A 21,487-nucleotide genomic window follows, 5' to 3' on the forward strand; every position below is an offset into this window, starting at 1 on the left:
TTGCGAGAAGAGGAAAGCATGTTCCCTCCATCGGCCGCTAACCTTTAATGAGTTGGGAAAACGACAAAATGTTAAGTCGCGTTTGGCCTGACTTTTATGCAAAAGCCAATTTGACGTGATTGCCTTGCGCGTTATCTGCAAGCTTCGCCCAGCTTGCCCTTTCGTGGGGACAGAAGCCTGCCAAAGAAGACATGCCTTAGACCTGAAGGACCCGAGACCGGCCAAGGCGTCCAGCGGAGGGTCTCCGCTAACAGAGAATGGAAGTGGGTGGCGGTGGGCGAGCTGTCACTATGAGCACCCAATTCTGGCAGTCGCGTGAGCTGGTGGACAGGTGGAGAAAGGGATTTGCCAAGGCAGGACTGGTACTACACTAAGGTGATTCTAGGGGGCACTTAAGACCCCGACAGCAAAGGTACAGAGCCCCCTAATAAACATCAAATCTGGCCTCATAATAAGGGCACGGGGTCACATTGGCATTTCACTTGGGGTGTGCCCGGTTTCCAAGACTTTTGGGGCAAATAGACCTAGAAGTGCAGCCTTTTACTTACCAGATGACATATCCTCAAAAGCATAGCAGGTCCATGAAGAGAGCAGAAGTTGGCCGGTGCAGCACACGTGTCCAGACCTTTGGTGTTAATAGTGTTTTAACTGGGTTGGTCTTGCCTGCTGGATGACTGGTTATGCTCCCCGCCTACATGCCTTCATTAGAGGAGGCACCACAGCCAATCAAATGTTCGCATTTGCCTACACCCCCTTATAGCTATGCGCAGCTTCTGCCTTCCAGTGTGCCAGAAAAGATGCAGAGCCAGGCTTTTGTCGCCACCGTTGGAGCCACTGCTGTATACTTGTCTGAGTAACATAAACGTGGCCATGGTGTTTATGAAGCATATTTTAAAATTGGTGTCAGTGGACCCCTGAATGGACAAAAATGTGCCTTCTGATAACATGGTTTGCCGCCTTGGATAAAAGGAGTACCCGACGGGTGTCCATGCCCTTCTTACCAGCCTGCATCAGCGGCGGGCAATCATTCAACATCCCTGAGATGGTGGTGACATTTCCGAGCCTTTAAAAGTCTAGGCCCCCTACATGGAAAGCAAGGCACCCAGTGTGGCAGAACAATGGTTTCTGACAAAGAATGTCAGTTGGTGAGTCTATGGATAAAATGTTGGTTGCTGGCTCATCGGAGATGAAGGACTCCAGAGTGCAGCCTTCCCCACTTGTCTTCTGTAGAGATGGTTAGTTTGTGTCTGTAGGGTAGGGAGGGCAAGAAGTATATTCGGTAACCCCAGCTCGTTATAAATGTCTACCACTAGCTACGGACTGGCAAGGAAGGGTGCCTGGTATGAGATGTTAATGAGAACTTGGGCTCGTGTATAGTGATAGGCTGATGTGGGGCTGCTCAGTCATTGGGGGACTTAGATGGTTCAAAGGCCCTTTCCTGAATGCTGTCGAATCTACTTGTAGAGCGCCATTCTTGCCTTATACCCAACTGGCCTCTCGGTAGTATTAGTGATACATTTTGAATCTTCTGGTTCTTCTCTGGAATCCCACAAGGTCCTTGGCCTCTGCACTAGTTACCCCATATGTGGTCTGAATGGGTAGCTAGCATTGTTTCTTCTCGCCTGCATTGTGCCTCCAGCTTTCTTATGTATTCCTGAGGTTTCCTAGTTCCGTTGTCTATGCCAAATAGTTAGAGATTGCTTCCTTGACAGTCTGCTTTTGCCATGCCACTAGCAGGCCTCCAAATGTCTTCGGCTGCACAGCCAGGGGCTTCTGAGTTGTATGTGCAAGTCATCAGAAGTGGATGTGTGTGCAGTCTGTCAAACAGTGGTAGTGATTGAATGCACACTCCATCATCTTGTTTTTATCTCATTTTCTGCATAAGGGTTCCTTTCTACACATGTCCCTACTTGCCTCTGGCCAAGCTCTGAATTCCTTGCTACAGTTTCCATCCATCCATCACAGGTGTGTCTTGGTTAAGTTGTTTCCACCAGAAAACTACTTTTCCAGACTTCAAACCCATCTACCAAGGATCTGGAACTTGCTAAAAATCATCCCATTCAAAATTAGCTGCTCTAGGATCTTCAGGAACTGAATAAGCAGGAACTGCTGATGTGACGATCACATATTCAAAAACATGTCAGAGGTTCATCCATGTCACAACCTGCCTGTTTTTCCTCTGTGCAAAACTGGAATGAATACGTATGCTTTTTGGCAAACCACTCTTCTTCCAAGGAAGAGGGAGGGCCGCCTTTGTTTCTTATGGTTGTAAATGACCGATGCCATTTTTTCCAAATGCAGTGGTACATGGATATCTTGCTGGCCAAACCTAAGGAATCAAGCTGCTCTGAACTGATAAGACCCACAAGAGAACACCTGTCTGTGAGGATTTTCTTTCCATGTGCACTGGGCTTGGCTAGCAGTCCGGGCTACTCTGCTAACATTGGTGTCAGGCACAGCACTAATTGAGACATGGCGTGTGCCCTCCTGTAATGGCCCAGACAGCATAACATGAGAGAGTGAAAGCTGCCCAGGGGCTTTCCGAGCGAGTGTGATGAATGCAATGCTTCCCATGATCACTTTTTGCTGTTTGACCCTTGTTGGACACCACATCCCAGGATACGTTTGGGGGTATTATAGTCCCCTTGGAATGCTTGTCTGGAAACATTTCGTCTGGAATGAAAAGAATCAGAGTGTAAATCTTTTGCATTTTCCGGGTCAGCGGCGTAGTAGCCATTCAATTAAAAATGAAGGGATCTCTTCCGTGCCTGTGGTCTAAAGCTTGACCTTCTGTTTCCCAAAAGGCCAAATGTTTCTGGAGGTTTTTTAGTTGGTGTGACAGTTTTGCCAATAGCTTTGCTAGGTATGAGCTACCTGTGATGGGGCGGGAGCTTGCTAGACCAGATTAATCAAATGCTTATTTCTTTGAATGGGGCTATTCACTATCTTAGCTGATCATGGGGTTTGCGCCTGAACAAATCCCTTAATCACTCTAGAAAGGCAGGAGGCTGTGGGGCATTTTACGGTCTTTCTGCTTTTTAGCTTATTTGTCATAGCCTCCGAAATGACTTGCACTAGATTGTTGGGCGCTCCAATCTCCTGCCATTTCCCCCTTTTTCTACATTGGAATTAGACTTTTGAATTATTGTAGGTCTCATTGGTATGAGCTGATGCTTAATACAATTTTCCTTGTCATTATTGCAGGGTCCTTGGTTTCTAAAGGCTGCTCTTGATTGATTTAATTTTTGCAAAAAGAATTGGAATTTCTGTAGTCGTCTTTGCATACTGCTGCTGATTTTCCTTGGTCATTCTTCAGTGTCATGAATGGTTTTCTGCCAGTATCTTAAATGCTCCTTGGAGGGATTTTCTGGAGCTTGTATAGAATAGTTATAGTTTCTTATTTATTTATTTTTTTGGCTGAAGTGTGGGTAGCCCTGATGGTTCATGAGCACTGTACCCTTCATGGTTTAGATCGACTTTGGGATTAAACACATACACAGAAACTCTAGTCAGGAAAGATAATCAACCAATGCTTCTGACTACGCTGCAACTTTCTTGATTTTTTGAAGCTCTATATCGCCTCGAAGGCACCACTATGTGAAGTTGCTGGTCCTGCATGTGCAAAATTCACATCCACCACCGTTACGTGGATAGCAGAGTATGTGTTTGTAAATGTGTGAAATCATAAAAGTCGATATCGTGTACATTAAAAAGGCCGGAGAGGAGAATCCCAGAGAAAAGAGTAAGTCAAGCATATGTGCCCCATGGAGGGACACATAGGGGTGCAGCTTCCCATAAACGGGGGTGTCTAGCACAACATTAGCCCCATGTGCTAAGTTAAGGAAATGGTTCCTTGGCATTACCCTGAGGAATGAAGGACATAGTATTATCATTGGCAGGTGAGCCGAACCTTTTTCATCCATGTAAATTCCATGCAGTTTTTAAGCCAGAGTGATGATCCTAAACTCAATGTGGAGCCTCAGTGAACCTTGGTGCGATTCCAGCAGATATTCTGTGCAGAAGTTGGAGATTTCGAACTGCCGCAACTGTAGATAAAGTACACGTCACGAGCAAGGATTGGAGAGTCTACCTGACAAGGTGGAGTCACAACATAGTAGCTGGTGAGTGGTGGTAATGTTGCAATTTGGCTGCAGCGGGGTCCGGGGTCCTATTTAACTTTGATCAAATAGGTACTGGCACAGGTAGCATCCAAACTAGTGACCTCATTCTGACTCAAGGCAGTTTAAAGCACCTGCTATCCTGATTTTCTTCTGTTAGGGATTAAGCTTTAACCCACTGTGCTCCTTTTGCACAGCAGTTGCAGCTAAGAAGATTGACAGTGCTAACTAAGCATGTAACCTCAGAAAGGTAGCTCCGTCAGTTTACACTATGTCTCTGCTGATGTCACTTAGCCGTTTCTACATTCTGTACATGGCTTAAGACCAGACTATCCCATCCCATTATGTAATTTAGAATATTTTGAACATTATTACACCTGGATACTGGTCCCTCTATTCATTTCTTTTTATTATAGAAGTTTATGGGTTGGACGATAAGTAACAACCTAGCTTTCCTGTCATAGTTCAACCGTTGACGATACATTTTGAGAATATGATTTTTGTGCACGAATAACATTCTTGCTAGTGAAAACTCTGCATTTTGAGGACCTGGGGTCTGCCATGGGTGGTGCCAAAGGTTTATTTTGTGTACAGACAGTGAAGTCTCTTAAAGAGATGCAAAGATCTCAAGTGGCTCGCTATCGAGTGTGAGATGTTCATCCAGGCCTGGTGGTTTAGCTAGCATCGCTGTGTGCCGCGGTACTTGTAGGCCTATCCAAATCCGAATGTAAATGGTCTGAGTCGGCCTCCCCCAGGCTACTTGGCGTAAACTTTGATTTCTGGGATTTATGCTTGATTGCTTCTTCATCAGATGCAAAATGCATCCCGTGCTAGGCCTTTTATTGTTGTTGGTATACTTGACCAGCGACTGTCTTACTGCCCACTTGAACACCACCCTTTAACTGGTTTAGCATGTCTACGACTTCATTATTGCCTGAATCCCCAACATGACCCCCATAGCGGCCTTCGTCCTTGCAATCTACTGAGCTGCACCCCCTTTCTGAAGAAGAGGGCATGGCCGGCAACTTTGGCCTGTTTTTGTGACTTATGATCCTTTTGCAGGAACCTTCAGACCAAGCAACAGTGTGCCTCTAACCGTTTGGTTTGTTTGAGTGTAGGAAACGTGTCTGTGTACTTGTACTAAGCACTCTGCTGACCTTTGGAGTCGCTATAAATGTCAATTAAACAAGGGCCTGTCGCAACCAGTGTGGACGGCAGTGTTACGAAGCAGCAAGTCTGAGAAACAGCATGGATCTGACTTGTTTATTGTGTATTACTTCTGCTTAAATGTGCGCCGAAGCCCTGGGCGACTCGTCAACTAAGCTTCTTCCTGCGGGGGGTTGCTACTATGGATCCTGGAGACCTACCGGACCATGCTGCTCACACCCAGCCCTAAATACATTGGCACACTGGCATTGTGCATTTGCCACCTTGGGTAGAACCTGCTGAGCCGGGACGGTATTGACAACAACTTGAATCTTTAGCAACTGCTACGTGGGGGCAGGTTAAGGTCTTTACTTGGACTTTTAATCTGAATTGTTAATAGGGGCGACCCGAAAAAGAATTATCCAGGCTTCTGGAAAAAGAATAATCCAGGCTTCCAAGAATGTGTCCCAGCTTCCTTCATCAGAAGATAGTCAATTTAATCTGCGATTTAGGGAAGGTATTCACCACCCAGACAAAGGATCTTTCTGGTGTAATTTAATTACATGATGATCCCAAACACTTCTTCCTAAGGGGGGAAAAAAGTCCCGCAACTAATGCTGAAAATCAGTGGCAGTAATCCCGTAAGGACGAGTACTCAACACATGCCGCAAAAATCTGCATGGCATTATTCAATCTCTTCCATGCTGGCATTATTCAATCTCTTCCATGCTCCCTCTCTGGCCCACCCCATAGGCTTCTTCATTATTTGCAGAACTCATTTAATTTGCAGTTTTCATTTGTTTCAACTCGAACAGCATACATTATTTCAAAGAAGGTTTTAAAAAAAATATTTCAATGAATGATTGACATTTAAATTGCAATGCAAGGGGGTGCCCCAAATCTTTATCTGGGTGGAGGAGACCTAATTCTTCATATAGGGAGGGTCAAATAATGGCAAAGTGACGTTGAAAATTGTAGTCGGAGGGGGCCAATCCGATTATAGCTTACTAAAACGAGCAGCAATTCTGAGCGGTGTATTCCAGATGGGCTTTTTTCAATGTGTTTTCTTTGAAAAGATACTGGAATTGTGGTTGAACTTGTTTCCCACCTCTCCTTCGCTGTGTCTGATTTTCTTTTCCTTAGCCTTACTCTTCAGTCAATGTGTTTAAAAGAGGATTTAGAAACATTTGAAGTAGAAAACTATTAAAAATGTCATAACGTTCTCGTTAATGTCTGATGGAGAAGTATTGGTTTGCTAACCTCAAAAGTAGGATTTCAATTAAATTGGAAAATGAACACCTAAACTTCAAGCATAAGCCTCCAAAAAACTAAAGGCTGCATAATGGAAGAAAATGAAAACCAATTCATAAATCTGAATTGCTTTGGGAAGAAAAACATTTCATTTGCCTTTTGTGGCTGATGATTTCAAGTGGCTGGATTTTTCTTCCTAGGCTGTCCACTAATCCCTTTCTTTGTGCAGAATTGCCTCATTTTGAGCAATAACTTCTCTCGGTGTCGATACTACTAAGAATCGGAAGAACGCGCAGTGCGCATGCTCCCAATTACGGGATTAATCAAGTCGGTGCTAGTTAAATCACTGATTGAAAAAAAATGGCTGTCAGAAAAGAAAGATCAAAAATGATTACCAGCACTCCTTCTTCCACGTCATTAAAAAGTGAATCTTCTTCTCTTCTGAATCGCCAAACTTCTACTCCATGTTGCTTTGCCATTATGGCCATTAAGGCAGAGATCATTGGTGGCACACCACTCATGGATTGCAGACAGACCATCAGAGATGAGAGAGGGAGAAGAGGCCGCAGAGGGGGGAGCCTGATAGCGAGCTGAGTGTCATCTGCATAGCACTGAAAGTTGGAGCAGAGAGCCGCAATGAGGTGGGCGAGAGGTTCCAGGTATTAGTTGAACAGCCAGGGAGAAAGGTTAGACCCCCGAGGAACACCACAGGTAGACGGGAGAAAGTTTAGACTCCTGGGGAACACCACAGGTAGACAGGGAGAAAGTGTAGACCCCTGGGGAACACCACAGGTAGAGAGTGAGATAGGAGAGGAAGGACCCAAGTTGGACCTGGGAGGTTCGGTCCAAGAGGAAAGAGATCAGCCAGGCCAGGGCCTGATCAGTGATATCCAGGTTATCACAGAGCTGGTTGAGCAGGATGGCATGGTTCACAGTGTCAAAAGCAGAAGAGAGATCGAGTAGGATGAGGAAAGATGGGTGATTAGCATGAAGGTTAGAGAGCAGGTCTTCATGGATGTTCAGGAGAAGCATTGTCTGTATTTCTGGCTGCTCTGAAGCCAGACTGATGGTCATGGAGACCACCAACAGATTCAGTGTTAAGATTAAGCTGGGAGATGGCCAGCTTTTCCAAGAGTTTGCGCAGGAAAGGAGTGATGGGGATCGGGCGATAGCTAGGCAGGAGGGGTCGGCTGAGGGTTTCTTGAGAAGAGGGTGCACAAGAGAGTGCTTCACAGGGGAAAGTAAGGTTCCAGTGGCGAAAGAGTGATTGCAGAAGTCGGCCTAGGCTGGAGCGAGGTTGTCAATGTGCTGCTTGATGGTTTTGGAAGAACAGGGAAGACCCTGTTTTGATGAGACCTTCATAGATCAGACTTGTCTAGAAACCTTTTCAGGGACAAATAGAGGAAAGACAGAGAGAGAAAGGAGGAGGAGAAGTGGCCGCAGGGAGGCCGGAGGTAGAGGAAAGAATAGAGGGAGAAGGTGAAGAGGACGAGAGGGTCGACAGGATATCCTGGGTTTTAGGGATGAAATGAGAAGCCAGGGCCGTACAGAGGGCCTGAGAGGGGACAGGAGAGGTAGAGGCTCCAGCAGGATTGGCCAGCTCTTTTCAGATTTTAAAGAGTTCGACTGAGTTGTTGGATACCGCAGAGACGCTGGCTTGAGTGTGAGCTCCCTTCTAAGTGTGGACAGAGAGCCGGTATTGCCTTTCGAGCAGGCGGCAGGCCAGTTTGTCAGAAGATGCACAAGATGCAAGCCATTTCCTCTCAGCCACCCTAGACTTGCGTTTAAGGGTGACGAGGTCTGAGTTGTACCAGGAGTTGCACTTGGCTTTGGGCTTCAAGCAGATCCTCATGACAAGGGTAAGTACATCAAGAGTATCAGAGATAGAAGAATGGATTATGGAAAGGGCTGTATCAGGATTTGAGTCAGCCAGAGGTGGAGGAAGGGCAGAGAAAGTGGCAGCGAAAGCCTCACCTGACACGCGCTTTGTGGGTCGGAAGTCTGAGAAGGTGGGTGGCAGTGTGTGGGTTGATTCGGCCTGAGGGGTATAGAGAGAGCTGAGATGAGAGGAGAGGGGCAAGTGATCACTCCAAAAAGAGGAGTGGTGAGAGGGTTAGAGACGAGAGGTCGGAGGAGATCAGAGCATCCAGAGTGTGCCCTGCAGAGTGAGTCGGGGCCATAGGGAAGAATAGAAAGAGAGTTGCAGAGGTTGTGAAAGAGTCCAGAGGAGGGACAGGAAGCACCCAGGTGGATGTTGAAGTCTCCAAGGAGGAGGAGTTGACTGGTCAATGCCAGGAGGGAGGAGGTGAGGCCCCCACCCGCCACTCGGAGAGGAAGGAGGTGGTCTGACCAGGTGGCCGGTAGATAATAGCCACAGTGAGAGTGGCCAGGAGAGAGAGAGCCTGCAAACAAGGCATTCGAAAGAGAAGTCCTGCATGGGAATGATAGAGGCAACAATCCACTCTGGTAAGATCAAGACTACACCCCCACCGGAATGGTTGTATCAGGACACGGAGAGGATCTTGTAGCCATCCGGGTGGAGAATGTCAAAGCTCATGACAGAGCTGGCTGTGAACCATGTCTCCATGAGACCAAGGACATCTAGGTCAAGTTCTTCCAGGAGACGGCAGATGTCAGAGGAGTGCTTGACAGCCGAGTGAGTGTTGAGAGTGGCAATATGGAGGAGGTTGGCACCCTTGAAAGACTTCTGGGGAGGGGTACAAATCCGAGGTACTCCCTGCGGAGGTGTAGAAGGATTCAGGAGGGCAGAAGAGTAAGGAGGAGAGGGCAAGGTAGCCAAGGAGGGCGCCAGAGAGATGGTAGAGGGAAGAGGCAAGGAAGCCGAAGAAGGGAGAGAAGGGGCAGCAGGAGAAGAAAGGACATTGATGAGGCGCGGGATGCGTCTATCAAAGGGGAGGAGGTGGCCTGAGCACCTTGGACCAAGACAGTGCCATTCAGGTAAACATTAATGATGACCTTAGATGAGTGGAAGGGGGCTAGGAGGGCCTCTCACCAGGTGCCACATTAATGGGACAGTAAGAAAAAGGAGAGAGCAAAGAGACCATATGAGGAGTCCATAGGTCTGGCGAAGGAACGACCAAGAGGATGACGGTGAGGATCTGTCTGGATGAAGCACTGGTATAGCTGTCAGCGATTGGGAGGTCTGGGTTGGAGACCAGGATATCCTTTTTGAACTTCTTCTTACCAGACTTGGTGAGAAGGGCAGAATAGTCACTAGAGAAGCAGTTAGAGAAGATAGGAGAAACAGAGAGGAGTTGGGGGAAAGAGGAGCGAGGAAGAGGAGAGGAGGTGAGGAGTGGGGAAAGAAAGGTAATGGGGGGCACACAGGGGGCAGACTCAAGGGGTGGGATGCAAGCAGACGAGACCGAACAAGACAAGTACAAGTAGAAAATATTTAAACTGAGTGAGACCAAGAGCACGGAAAGAAGAGCACAACAGAACACAAGTCAGTAAGGTGAACAACAATTGGGTTACCAGGGCAGCAACAAATGGAGCAGTCGACGAAAGAAAACTTAGAAGAGGGAAGAGCACAGCAGAACACAGAGCAGTTCGTAGCAAAAACAGAGCAGTCAATGACGAAAACCTAGATGGGTGGAGTTTAGACACTTTACTACAATGATTCAAACCTGTGTGGTCTAATGTGGGCTAGTACAATGCATCGGTCTCAGTGCCTTGTAGCTGGCACATGGGCTACTCAGTGCAGCTATTCACTTAATTAGTGTTCATTAGATGGGGAGGGACTTTGAGTTTTCCTTGTGAGGGACAGTCAGCTGTTCTGTAGTTCAGGCTTCCTGGTATCTATTTTTGGAACGCCTGTTCTACACAGGAACATTACTTGTAATGGGAAATGTGGTCTTGGTGTGGGGGGAGGGGGTTGTGTGAAAATGGAAGTGGGTCAAGTACACATTGATTCCTCTGCCCAAATCATGAGCCAATTAGATGGTACCAAAAATACACATTTTCCTTTGCATGTGCCGACTGAAAACCAGTTTTGAGCCTCATTGTGTATGCTTAACTTGAGGGACACACCTCTAATAAGTATGTTTCTGAAATGCAATGATATCAGTGCTCAAAATGGCTCTATGGAACCTTTTCCTTTCTGTAAATAGTTGCTTTGCAACGATCCAACGTCTGCCTTTTAGCCAATCAGAATCCTGGGAATGCGATCACTGATCTCTGCTACTAACTGCAAATACTTGAACTTCTCTTAGACAACTCGCATACCTATAATGCCATTACCGCAATGTCTCATTGCCTCTTGGGATAATTGCCATTTTCCAATGTATGGGCCAAGATGAACAGGCAGCTCCCCCGTGGTATTGACCCCATATTTTGCGTCTGCAAGGTTTAATTATATTTGATCCTGCATTTAATATAATAAGCCTACACAAAAGCTGGGGTTACCAGATTATGGAGGCCCTCACATTGGTGCTGCATGCCTATATCTGAAATCTTTACTGCACTAAGGACTAAAGACAAAATCTGAGATGGAGTGAACTTGACGAATAATTGTTTTTTTCCAATTCTGTTATCTATGACATGAAACATTAAGCCTCTCTTTTGGTAATGTCGTTGAGGATAGTATTTATGAGATCATAAACACTTCCCTTCCACAGTTATCTATTATATTAAACGTTGTGGGAACCTACAAAATTGCATTAACTTGAGTGATTGGTGCGCAGTACTATTCGCTCTTGGTATTTGCTGGTTGAATTGAAAAGTACGATGGGAAGACATGATACTTCAGTATATTGGCGTGCAAGCGACAAAAAGCATCTTGCTCATGCTCGGTGTATGGACTACGCTTAAGGGAGCTTTTTTGACCGGCTGCCTATACACAGTCCTTCCTCGCTTCCTGGCATTCCCAGAAGCGCTTTTTTCAGGTAGTTGGCACCACTGCATGGATCCCGAAATTGGAACCTCTGTGGCTTGCTCCTATAGGAAGTGTTCACATTCCTCCCTGCTTGTTGAACATAACACACTATGACACATTTGCTCTGGGTGGTCCTTGTGCTTCACCCTTGGGAAAATGACTTTCGAATGACATGACTACCAGAAAATATGCCAACCATGGATCTGGCACATTTGTTGGATGTCAGATTTATTTATTTTTTTTCGTCTGCCCCTCTCTTCTTCCCCCTGCTTGTTTGGTGTAGTCCTATTTATTCTGACAGACGTGTAATCCCATTAAATTGCCGTTTTTCCAGTTGGCTATACAGAATTCAATTTAAATCGGTATGAAGCCCAATGTCTTCAGGAGATTGGTTTTACTGCCCTTTCCCCAATAAAGGTGTAGATCCCAGCAACGTAAAACAGCAAAACACAGAAAAGAAACACGTTTTGTTTATTGCAGTGTCTGATCTAAAGATGAGGATACGCACATTTTCTTATTGGAACATCCACTCTTCCTGCAGAGATTCAAAGGAAAGGTTCATCATAATGTCTGAACCCGTATACAGAGGACCTTTGCAAATCCTGGAATCACTGAATCCAAAAGTGAATGTCACACAATAAAAACATGCATATCTCAACGATCTAATGCTACCTTTTGTTCTGGGCAGGGCTTGTGCACATATTTCTCCCGCCCCAAGTGTGAAGGTATGCATCATCACGCCCACCCTCCAATTGCTTGTGGGGCATAGTGGTAAACATGTTAGGTTGCGAGATACTAGGCAGACATACAAAGTCACTCACCCTCTCAGTTCTTCACATGCACGCAGAACTCCATTTCCTACTCGGCAAGAATCAATTGTTACTCGCCAGTGAATAGTGGCGAGTGCACATTTTGAGCTCTAATATGGTCTATCTGGTATACTTATGGTGGTGCCTTAGACAGCCGCCTAGTATTGTCTGACATTAGAACTGCCCCTAAATCTAGGTTGGAGGTTAAGACCAAGGGCAGAAGTCCTCGTGGGCATCTTCGTGTGTTCAAGTTGATTGGAAATGTTTCAACACGATTTCACTTTGGAAATTGACGTTTTTCCCACCTGGCTTGCACATCAATATAGCACGTTTAGCATCTTGCCTTTACTCCCCACTGACCCCTATGCTTCTCTCTTGTTCAGGAACTGGTGCTAAGAGGCCGCCTGAGCGAGCGGCAGAAGTCACGCAGTACAAGGCCCATTTACATTATGTTAGATCATGATACTATATTAGCCACAATTAATGTTTATAATCCATCTTTCCTTGTCGGTGCCTCTTGTTAGCCTTTAATCCTTAGAGACGTATTAACAGTAGTTTATGATCTTTGTAACGATTATTTTCCATTGAGGGTCCTTTCCATCGAAGCATTTGCATCGAAAAAATGTGCATCAAATGCATTTATTTTCATTCATTTCTTTTTAATGGGGGCCCCCCTCAACCTCCCGTTTTTTACCCTTTAACCCCCCCCCCCAAAAAATTAGCCCTTTACCCCTTAAAAGCATGCATTATCAATTCCACTTAAACCACTTCCATGGCACTGGTGATGAGTTACTTCACTATGCGGATAATAGTTTTGACCAGTGTTGCTGAGTAAATATTCTTTAAAATGCACAATTTGCATCACATTTTATTAAAAGAAACTCCCCCTTGGGTACTATTCAAAGAGGGTGATTTCTGTTCCCAGTAAGCAGCGTTTTCTTTTACTTGAACCACATCCGGCACAGCCCCTGCAGCTCCCCTCTGAAAGCAGTTCGGTGGCTGCATCATGTGGTGTAGTTCCAATGTAAATAGGGGTGTTTTATTTATTCATGCAATGTTTGTCGGATACCTGTATATTTATATATTTATGCAATGTTTTTCATATACAGGTGTCCGAAAACATTGCCTAAATAAATAATCTGGGTCCATGTAACTGACAAAAATTGCATAAATAAACCGTGGCTGACTACCGGGTCGTGGCTGAGGACTGTAACTTCCTCTGGTGACCCCTTGCACGGAGTCACCAGAGGAAGTTAGTATGCTCGCGGGTGCTTTTTTTCCTTTCTTTTTTTCCCCCCAGTGCTGACTCAGGCCAGATCTGAGATCCGGCTCCACATCTGGTGCCGGATCTCGGATCCGGCGAGAGCCGGCCCAATCACCAGCGCTGACAAAAAGATGATTCTGCATATGAAGCATTTTATACACCTAGAGATCATCTTCTCTTTTGGAAAAGCCACTGCAGTGCCTCATGTAGAGCATTACATGACTGACACCTGGTCTTAACTTCAGTTTCTGTAAACTTTATTGTGCTGAAACTAAATGCAGGATTGATGACTATTTTCGTTCGGCTATAATGCCTGGACATTACGGTTTAACCTTGGGTATTCAGTCTCCCCCGAGATCGTGTTCAGCATTAGATTCAGGGTGCTTTGGTGAATCTTTATGGGAGGTTCAAGTTGGATACATCCAGGATATTTCCTGTGTCATACCAGACACTCACGAAGAATACTGAAGAATGCAGACTAGTACACATGGGAAGAAACATCCTTACATAATGAGTAAAACATTTCTTTCTGAAATTCGTTGCTAGGATACATCAGAATGTTACAGAAACAGGAGTTCTATCCTGAAATAAGCTCCCTCCTTGACCCTGGGTCAAATGCTCCTTTCAATTGAGCCACAGTTGCATGCCGTACACTATTGTCCACATAACAGGACTGACGTGCAACTGTGCTATCACCAAAGATTATTCTCTCCTCTGCATCCCTCCGACTCTTTTGTCTGTAGCACCTATTGGCTCTTTCCCATCCTCTTATTCTTTCCCCCTTTTTCCTTTTTCTTTCACAGACTAGGGTCTGGAGACCGTCGGCACATGGTCAAAACAATCAAGTATGGACATGTCTGGGTTCCTTGAGAGTACTACAATGGAGCATGCATAGTGTAAATTCTCACAACCGTTCATGCCATGTAGCCACTTTACCAAAAACCCTTAAGGAGGCCTAGGCCGGTATCTCCGTCATTGTTTCAAGGACATGCTTTTTCCATTATTGATTATAAACAGAGTATATACAGTGTGCTAACATCTTCATTTTATATTTTATTTACTGGTTTATAAATATGCAAAGTTAATAATAATTGGCCGTTGCACTGTGTGCCTCTGTGGCAAAGTCCGGGACAGGTCACCAGCCAACGTCTCAAGTTCCCAGTGGAATCTCTCGGATTCCGAGCCAGGTCAGCAGAATAATTTAATTTACTTTCCGCTGTGTCTTCATTAAAACTGTAGCCTGACCGCTGTTCGAGTTAAGAGACGCATCGTTTAATAGTTGAGACGGAGGACAATTATGTTGACGATGGCGAAGTCACATCAGGACAGTAACTGCGTACATTACACGTCGGCAGGTCTTCCTGGCCCTAATGCCACTTCCTTTGCATTTGTGGTCCCTATTTTGGAACTTACGTTAATAAAAACCCAAGAAAAACATGTGAAAAAGATACTGTTGTTTGTTAGCTTTCTGAACAAGGAGTTTTCGTCCTGTGTTGTTGTTTCCGTTACTGTATTTCTCAGTGTGTGGTTTCTTCACCACTCCAATTTCCACGGCAACAAGTTCTGCATTGTGCGGCCAAAGTAGTGTAGCCAAGGTGACCCAGTGATTTCCTGAAATGTAGTTTCTCGCCTCCACAGTCCTGCAGGTTGGTTGTTTCAGTAGTTCCAACGCCAGGCAACAACTACTGCGCCATCATCGCCACTTAGAACTTGTTGATTCTGTTCCTTTTTGTGATCATTCAGAATGCACAGCGTGTTTACAAAAGCAAAACCCTGATTCTAGTATAGCCAGATTCAATGTCAACTAAAATTAGTCAATCGGACTTTTGCTAGCAATACCAATTGGAGAAATACATATTATCAGGACCCTTCTTATACAGTTTCAGTACCCAGTATCCATCACTTTCCTCCATTGTGACATTTTCATACATTTTGGGGAGAGATTGGTAATAATCACTTCTAGGTGTGTTGATTTTTAATCCATTATAAATTCATCTAGGTTTGGCATCGGAATCAGGGACATTGTTATGAAGCAAGTTTAATATGAGATTGGGAGTACTGTGTTGTCCGACGCCAGAACGCGCATAGTATTTATAAAATGGTTTAGAAGCTGGAAATTGCATTTCACTGAATGCATTCACTTTAATAAATTATCACAATCAAGACATGGTGCCCAAAGCCAGAAAGTCATTAAAACCCAAGTATGCAAACCTGCCACTGAACTCAGTCTAAATTCCATGCCTTAACTCAAGTACACAATTTGGTTGCTTAACACAAAAATACAATTCAGACACTTAAATAATGAACCCACATCCAGTTACTGAAGCCACTGTCATAATGCAATTACTTAAAAGACAACAACGATCCAGTCACTCAACCCAAGGCCATAATCCAGTCACTTCAGTGCGGAAACTGAACTCGAGATCACAGCTGTTTCTCAAATCCAAACTCATAATCCCATCACTGAACTCAGAGGCTTTTGATACCGTGAACATGAGTTACTTAGTGACCGGCTACCTGGCGTGGCGCATGTGTGGTGGGACTCTCTGGACCGCTTCCACCCCTTTCTGAGTGAACGAGGCCCATTTGCACAGCTGTGTTCTGTCCCAGTAGGGGTGGACTGCTGCGTGTCCCAAGACTGACCCCTGTCCAACCATTTGTTCAAAATCCATTTGGACCTCCACCCCCAGAAGTGACTCATAACTGGAGTTTCACTATCATTCCTGTTCGAACGACATTCAGATTTTTTTGTGTGTCAACATTGCACTTTGACTTCTCAGGGCTTGCCTTGGAACGGGTTAGTACGTCATTGACATTTAGTTTCCTCAAGTGAAGCTCCATCAAAACTGTGATGCGCTTCCTTAGGGTCTGGTCATGTATTTTTGATTCAGAGCGCTTCCCATATCCTCTTTTTCTCCTCAGCCACCACCTCAAGTAGCTGAGATGGTTACGATCTGTGTGTCATATGGGAAGCTAACCTTTGGGTGGATGACAAATAGTTTTTTTTTTCAATGGGCTGGTTTTTTAAAACTCTTGAGACATGCCCTCTTCTTCATTGTGAGGGATTTCCATCATGTGATGAGCTCCCTTATTAATTTTAAGTTGGATTACCTCAACTTCATATACACAGGTCTTTCCTCCCACCAGATCCAGCAGCTTTAGGCCATTCAGAATGCTACTGCCCGGCAAATCTTTGCTCTCACGAGAAGTGACTCTGTCTCCCGGCTGCATTAGGAACAGCAGCTGGTTGCCCTGCCTTCAGAAAGGGAGTTAAAGCATTTATTTTACAATAACAGTGTAAGGCTGCTTTGCTCTTCCTTTTCATTACGAATGTGCGTAGCAGCAATTCAGTTTTCTTCTTCCACCTTGCACTCTATAAAACATCAAAGCAAATTATGGTGGACATTCAGCCACAGAAGACTAGACCATAATCAAGGTGTTTAACAATCCTATGTCCACAATACTGTCCTAGAACATAAAGTAACTATCTACTCAAAATGCATGGCTGCCATCCATTGTTTTTAATGGAAGGCCACAATGCCGCCTCAGAATCTACAGTTAAACGCTGTTACCTTTTCAAAATGATTATTAGGGTATTTATTGAGTGTGGACCTAGCTTTGAGATGCAATGGAGCGCTTTACAATCACACGGCGAAAAACACGTTTATGAGGCTGAGAAATGAGGGAGTGGGGACTTAACAGGGGAGGGAGGGACATTGTTAGCAATGGATCTACAAGTAACCAGGGGAGGAAACGGTGGGGGATTAGATCACCCAGTCTGAGGTATGGTGGGGAGTGGACAGTGAATGGACAAAGATGCTGGGGAGGGGCCATTCCTTGAAGAGGAGGCTCTTGAGTCTGATGTTGATGGGGAGGAGGTTCTAGAGTCTTGGGGTGTGAATAGAGAAGGCCTATATTTTGTGTTTTTCCTTTCTACACCGGCAGACTTCAAGTGTGCACATGTCTTTACTTCTGGTGAATCACAGGCCTCCAGAGATGCTGGACTTCTCAGTGAGATAGCTTGGGGACTTAAGAGTGACAGCCTTGTAGATGATGCAGCAGGAGATGAAGATGATACTAAATATAGAACAGTTACTTAATCCAAGACCACAAGTCACACTTTTACCCCAAAGCTGTAGCAAAGTTGTTTGACTGAAAGGCACAATAGTCCCACCTAACCCAAGGGCAACGTTTAGTAACTTAATCAAATACATGCATCCAGTTGCCGGACCCACAACTTCAATTCAGTTAGGCAAATGAAATAAGTCATCTTGCAGTCGCATAGACAAAGGGCACAATTCCCCACTCAATCCAGTCACTTAAACCAACCATGTAGGTCACAAAATTAGTTGAAAACCACAATGTTATTATTATTCCCAAGTCCGAAATGCACAGACTTGCCCCAAGACAACAACACACTTACTTAAGCCAAGAATACAGTTGAATCACTAAAGACAGTCTTGTCACTGAACCTAGTAATTCACCAGATCACAATGGGTTGCTTAACCTAATTGCTGAAAGGGTCTGTTTATCACATCACTTCTCATAGTGTAGATGCACTGATTCTCAAAATTCAAGCTACAAATCAGATCAAACTTATGAGATCTAAAGCAGGGGGCGCAAACATTCAAGTTGCAAGCCAGCAATACAAAAAGTCAATCACCCCCTCAATTTGGTTACTTTCACACAGCGCATTGTTTCTTACTCACTAAGAGTCAAATATCACAAGTCAATGGCTACCGACGAGTGCACATTTTGCACCCCGTCCAAAAGCCATCTAAAATCCAAGGCTCCTAAGAACTGTAGTCTTTTATACCAGTTAGCTAATTTAGGACAATGTGCTTGTTTATCCATTTCTCTTGTCAAATGCTAGGTCTTTTGTTCGTTGTTTTAAGTATTTCATGTTATGGTGTTAATTCCCACACAAAAAGAGTACCACTACATGTTAATAGAGCCAAGATAAACCTGGCCTGAATTTTCGACCTACCAGTCTAAACCCCATATTCTTAATATTTAAGACAAGACAAAGATGTAAATAATGTCTAATAGTGGTGAAGTGAACCTTTCAGTTGTGAACTCCAGTTCTACAATATTTGGGAGAGGTGGTAATGTAAAGCAAGTATACAAAAGAGAAGGTGTCGGTGCACACCTTATGTATAATATAGTAGTTATCAAAGGTAGATCTAAAAAAAAAGTAAAGAGAACTTGGGTGCAGGGGAGGTAATGCAACCCTGACATGAGGTTGGAAAGGAAAGTATCCAATGATATTGAATCCTTCCGCCGCTGTACACCTTGGCGCTGAAAATGCATATATATAACTACCCAATAAAAAAATCTGTCAAAATAAGCAAGCAATTGTAATTACAGTATTCTCCATATATAGTCATAAGCTCACTTCCACAGCAGTTCACTTGTCAATTTCAGTTTTAATGGTATATCATAAGCACAGCGCTTTTCAGGATCCAAAAACACCTTCATCTGGTGCAATACAAAATGTACAATGTAACATTACAATGCGTCACGGTACAGTACATCTTTAAAATAAAGAAAGAGCTTTTTTTTAACCAAATTAATTGTAATCTAATAAAAGAAAGAAAATTAACATTAAAACCCTACAAACATCAGCCACTTTAGGTGAACATATTTTATTAACTTGTAGTTTCTTCACATTGTGCCAAAGCTCTGAGGTGGAAAGGGGAATGTTAACATGTAAAGGAGCTGATAGAGAAAAAATAAGGTAAGCCCTGAGCATGTTGTTAGGGGCATGGGCCTTATCTTTGCCATTGCGTCCAGCCCTGAAAGTAGCATATTCAGAGGATTGCAGTGAGGTAGTGCAGAGTTAATTATCCAAATTGGGCCACACGCAAGCCCAATTCAGGATGGACTGAAGAATGTTTGTTTCCGACTGATTGCTGTGCATTTCAGATAAGTATCAAATAACCATTGATTAAGAAATCGTCCATCTTAATTCCCATATATTTGTTTATGTGGACATATATGTCCATATATAATATGTCACATATTTCATTATCCTTTTCTCATAATCCCCGAATTTACACTTGTTAATTCATCTTCAATAACAAATGTATTTATATATCATACACGCCATTAGCATCGTCCCATTATCCTCTACCTGCGTTTCACTCTATTCTACAGTTTCCTCTGGAGATGATAGCATTGAGTCTTGGGGAATACTACAGTTTATAGGTGGTCCTACTGAAATGTCGCAATTTAACCCAATATAGTGTTCTATATTAATTTGATTGCTCTGGCATACAAGTTAACCTTATGTTTTGCCACAGCACATATTGACAATACAATTTTGAGACTGTCAATAACTGTCCTGCATCAGCTGCCATCCTCTCAATCTTACACTTGCTCAAAAGAGGAAGGAAAGAGCGGTAATATGATGGATGCCCATTATGCCACCTTTCTAGACAGGCTTTGCTGCCGTAAGATCAGTGCGGGGTATGATGCGTGCAGTATAAATGCTTTATAACATAGCATAACCACATCCAAATTCTAGCATAGGAGAAAGAACGCAGCGAAATCGTTTTAGCCGGAAAGTGGTCCCGGATCACTACATTGATATTTTTTAAAAGCCTGGCTCGCTACTGATTTGAAAAAAGGAAACCTTCATTTCGAGACTGAGAGAGATTTGTGGTAGCTCAGTTAGATGGGGGCTGAGTGTGGACAGGGAATTGAGTGCGTGGATTTGCTGCATGCCGTCAAATGATGCATTCCTGTTTCATGCGTGCAGTGTCCAGAGGTAGGTTCCTCGGAGTATGCAAAAGGTAGGTAGATAAGAGACTGGGAGGAATGGCATGTTGGTCTCTGCTTGTCAAAAGCGCATAGAGATTGCTTTCCAGCGGGAAGAGGCGCTTGGTCTTCTGCAGGTGAGATGCGTCCCGTGAGCCAGCCCCATGCCTTAGAAAGCCAAGCGCCACAGCTAGCGGACAGCCTGCAGCCTTCCCCCAGCCGCCACCACGTGGGACCCAAGGCAGGTCCTCCCTCTGTCCCCAGTGGAGCAGACACTCATTTTGTCTCTGCAGGTCCCATTCTGCTGTTGAGCTGCGGGAACCTCTGCCAATAGGGATCGTATATTTGCTTTATGAGGCAATTTGGAGGCAGAAGTTAATCACTCCGGTTGTACTAGGCAGACAAATGACCTTTACCTTGCCTTAGGAAAACAGTCTGCAGCGCTGATTTGATATTCAATACACTCGCTGCCCTGGCGTGCGGCACTTCAGTGCTCAGCAGTCGCCACCGGTGGCTCAACAACTCACTGTGAGGCTTACGTTTATTTTTTAATTTTATGTCGATCACTTGTAGGATTTTCTTTTTTTAAATCAAGGAACCCATAATCAGTGTGTGCGTGTGTGGGTGTGCGTGTGTACCAAACAGACATGACATCGCAGATGTGCTTCACATGCCCTGTGTTTTATGATGGGTTAATTATTAACCTGCATAACCTGAAATGGCTAATCACTAAGCCAGTGTATATCAAAATCTGTCAGATGGATTGCCTTTGCAGTCCTCCCAGTTGAGAACCTCACGTGGACCTGCAGTGCTAAAATGGCGTGCATGGAGTCTTCAAGCAGAACAACATCCTGTTGGCCTCTAATCCAGGAATACCTTTTTAAAATGTTTGCACAGTTTATAATCCGCCCATTCTATCTTAATTGTATCGGATGTTTAATAAGGGATAGTGAAGGAAAGTTAGGTCGGTGCAAATAATGTGTAGGTGATGTTTGCAGGAAAGCATACACACAAGTGTATGCACAGTTTATAATCCGCCCATTCTATCTTAATTGTATCGGATGTTTAATAAGGGATAGTGAAGGAAAGTTAGGTCGGTGCAAATAATGTGTAGGTGATGTTTGCAGGAAAGCATACACACAAGTGTATGCACAGTTTATAATCCGCCCATTCTATCTTAATTGTATCGGATGTTTAATAAGGGATAGTGAAGGAAAGTTAGGTCGGTGCAAATAATGTGTAGGTG

The 21,487-nt window shown here is 44.4% G+C and overlaps 1 protein-coding gene across 3 annotated transcripts in view; it reads left to right on the forward strand.

Annotated features, from left to right (window-relative positions):
- The window catches only part of NR3C1 (nuclear receptor subfamily 3 group C member 1), a 656,238-nt gene that overhangs the window by 151,748 nt on the left and 483,003 nt on the right, over positions 1-21,487 (forward strand). The gene's annotated exons all lie outside the window — the stretch shown is intronic.

This window comes from Ambystoma mexicanum, chromosome 3p, assembly GCF_040938575.1.
Source record: "Ambystoma mexicanum isolate Mex_15411 chromosome 3p, UKY_AmexF1_1, whole genome shotgun sequence".
Lineage (NCBI taxonomy): Eukaryota > Metazoa > Chordata > Amphibia > Caudata > Ambystomatidae > Ambystoma > Ambystoma mexicanum.